Here is a 4007-nt window from a genome sequence, read left to right as displayed (position 1 = left end):
AGCCATCACTCATCGTTTAATTTACTCTTACAGGTGTGTGATCATTGGTGGATTTATAGGGATTAAACCAGTGTTGCTTTCTCAAATACAAGGTTATGTTTGTGACGTATTATCTTTCTTATAGATCATTTTATTTTCTTTGGAAATATTTGGCTTAGAATATTTGCTTCCATATTCTTAAATGAGACTGTCCTACAACTTCCTTCTCTTATAATGTTCTTATTACAACAGGTTTTCATATCAAGATCTCATGAAACCAGTAGTAAAATATTTTTTATTATTCTATTCTTAGTGAGAATTTGTGTAAGATTGCCACTTTTTTTGTAAAGATTTGGTAACATTCCAGGTGAATCCATTTAGAATTTTTTTGTGGAAAAGGTTTTAATTTACTATTTAATGCACTATATGACTCTTCAGATTTTCTATTTCTTCTAGTGTCAACTTTGGTAAGTTGTATTTATTAAGGAAATTTCATCAAGACTTTACCTTTTCTTTAGAAACATTTTCAAAGACCCAGTTTCTGGATTTGATGGCCATTTATTGTAATTTTCTTTTAGTTCCTGCTCTGTCACATTTTTTTTTCCTTCTTGGCATTTAATTGGCTGTTCTTTTTCTAACTTCTTGAGTATAGTTGGCCTTTTAATTTTTAGCCTTTCTTTTTGTTGGCACTATATATATTAAGACTTTTAAATTTTTTCTGAAAATATATCTCTTGGCTCGGCACCTGTGGCTCAAGTGGCTAAGGCGCCAGCCACATACACCTAGGGTGGCGGGTTCGAATCCAGCCCAGGCCCACCCAACAACAACGATGGCTGCAACCAAAAAATAGCCAGGCATTGTGGCAGGCGCCTGTGGTCCCAGCTGCTTGGGAGGCTGAGGCAGGAGACTCACTTGAGCCCAGGAGTTGGAGGTTGCTGTGAGCTGTGGTGCATGGCACTCTGCCCAGGGGGATAGCTTGAGGCTCTGTCTCAAAAAAAAAAAAAAAAAGAAAAGAAAATATATCTCTTAATAGTTACCAAATCTCAAAACACAGCTTCAAATATGAAATATAATCAATGTGATGCACATTAGGGTACACACGTACATGTATATGCACATAGAATCAGAGGTCATATGTCACAATTGGCAGTGATCTTCAGATAATGAGGTTCATGTTTACTTATTCTGTCACCTTCTAATTTTTGCCAAGATTTTCCAATTTATTTTTTTTTCACAAATGGGATTCGTTATTTGTCATTATTGAAAGCCTGAATTTTATACTGATTCTTGGAATGGTGGTTCATATCCACCAGATCGTTAAACTTTAGCACTTGTCTCATCTCCGGTAGCTTTTCCAGAACTACTGCCTTCACCATGAAGCTCCATGAGTTTTCCCAAACTTGGGCCTCTTCAGTACTTTTACTTTTCTAACAAAGACATGGAGAGGATAAGTAGATGGACATGCCTTTGCTATGTCTTTTCCAATGCTGTCTGGAATCAATTTATTGATGACTTCTTTCAAGGCATTCATCTGCACCTCTCTGATCATGATCCATCATTTACTTCTGGATTTGGCAAAGCTGTTGGTGCTGGGTGTAAGAGGTCTTCTTTATCTGATGTGTTTTTTAGTAAAACCAACACAGAACAGACAAAGCAAATAACCATGGGTAGTCTTAACATCAACATGAGCTTCAGTCATAGTCTGCCGTTTTTTAACCATGGAACACATTTTGTCATGGGTAAGATCCATGCCATGGAAGTTAGTCAGGCAGTTTCTGCCCTCAACATCTTCAGTAATCAGCTTGAATTTTCTAAATGCAACTTCATCATTCTGCAGATCAGCAAGACTCACTTCAAACACTCAACCTTTGAGGCCATCAGAAGCAATTTTGTTTCCTTGAGTCCTGGTGACTAGTGTTTTTCCAATATTTCTTATGTTGAGCTTAACAGGTGCCTTCACATCATACCAATCTTTCTTGGATTAACCACTTTCTTCTTCTGATTAAAATGGATTAACCACTTTCTTCTTAGCTCCCTTTTTGCCGCCTTTCATAAGGTGTTTGTTCTTGCCGACCGCCATGGTGGTACTCAGCAAGCCAAAAAGGCAAGATTTTCCAAGTGAATACACACTGCTCTAATTTTGCAATTAGAATATGTATATTATATATACATATATATATAACTATGATGTGCAAGTGTAAGTTAAATGAAACTAGGTTGCCATTTTAAAACAGAGGCTTTTCCCACTCTAATGCTGTGTGTGCAAGCTTTGTAGAGTAAAATGTGACTTTAAAAGCTGCATGAATTTGATAGATGTAGGAAAGCAGATTCAATAGTGTCTGATTTTAATTATTGTGATAATACCTTATCTCTGTATGTTCCTAGGGAGCACATCTGGAATCCTATGATAAGTTTTTTAAAAGTGGATAACATGTTCAACAATGGAAAATGTGAGTTTTAAGCAATCAATTAATGACAAAAAAATTATGGGAAAACATATGTATTTTCTTAGCTGAACAATGGACTAGGAAATGAAGGGACACCATCACCTCAATGTATCTTTAGAGTAAAAACACTAGAGGAAAGAAATGGGAGAAAGGTGGCCTCAAAGTCCAAACCCCTGGAAGCCCCAGTGCACCCTGCTCCCCCAGCTAATAGCCACAACACACGTCAGACCTATGATTGCCAAGAGGAGACCCAGGGAGACAAGTGTGAGCCCCAGTGGCTCCACACACACATCCCTCCCCGCTGGCACACCCACGGTCACTCCTCTTACCCCCCATGCTGCCCCAACTCTGAGCTCAGCACCCAACTCTCTGCTTCTGGGCCACAACCCTGACCTGCCACAACAGCCACTGGGCTCCAGGATTCCAGAGAGTGGGAATGCCAGGTGAAGAGCAGAGTCATCTCAGTCGGGTCTAGAGAGTGGGACAGAAGATGCAGGACTAGGCCTATGTTTGACCAAAGAGCCAGGGAGAGGGGTCGGCAGGAGCAGGGCCTTTCAAGCCTTCTCACTTGGGACCAGGAGAAACTGAGGGACTCAAGACTCCCAGCAGATACCAGAACTCATGGTGAGCTCACAAAGATGCCTGCCACCTCTGCCACTGTCTGCCTGGTGAAATGTGATGCTTTGCCCTGCTGGCCAAGCTCGGAGGGTGGGGGCATCTCCTAATGTGGCCGCCAAGGGTGGTTAGGCCTGGCAGAAGCTGATACCAACCAGAAACCGATGCCTCCCACACTTGTCTCCATGGGTCTCCTCTTGGAGATCATAGGCCTATGCAGAAACCTGTGCTCAGTCTTGGGCACCCCAAGCCTTCCTGAGCACCAAGTGTGGTCCTGGAGGGGAGATGGATGCTTAACTCAAACCACAGAGCAGGCGTGACATCCTCCCTCTTGCGAGACAGATTTGACTCCACGTGGAAGCTAATTCATTCTGCCTCAGCAACTTTCTCAATTTGCTGGAATTCTACAACTGACAGATCAGCTGATGGGGAATATTGCTTTTATATAAAACAGTGAGCTGCAGACTTCAAAGGGTTCTCTGAGATGAATTTAATTACATGCTCCCCAACAAGACATCCAAAATACCCTTGCTTAGCTTTTGTGTGTGTATTCATATTAAGCACAATGCCCACATCCTGCGACATCAGTATTTCTCTTTGCATCACTGGAAACATGAGGACTCTGGAACTGGTTGGAGCAAATTATAATGCACCCAGCCAGGGCCTTTTGTTACGCGGCCCTTCCATGGTGGTACCTGCCTGCCCCTCTGAAAGCCGGGGGACCACTGGAGTTCATTTGAGAACATTCTACCCCAAGTTGGCCGTGCAAATTATTTTTGCCCTATGTGGGGAGTCTTTTTATTTTCCTCATGACATCAAGTGACTTTGAGTCTTGCATGATACATACTCACACATAACCAGGGGAAAGGATTATTGCGCTATCCCCCTTAAATAATGCTTCTAATAATGAGCTGACGAGAAACAGAATCATCGTGGTCTCCTGTGTGGCCCTGGAATGTGGTGGTG

The sequence above is a fragment of the Otolemur garnettii genome, unplaced genomic scaffold (assembly GCF_000181295.1).
Source record: "Otolemur garnettii isolate 467f Iridium unplaced genomic scaffold, OtoGar3 scaffold00133, whole genome shotgun sequence".
Taxonomy (NCBI): Eukaryota; Metazoa; Chordata; class Mammalia; order Primates; family Galagidae; genus Otolemur; species Otolemur garnettii.
Note: the sequence above shows the minus strand (reverse complement) of the source record.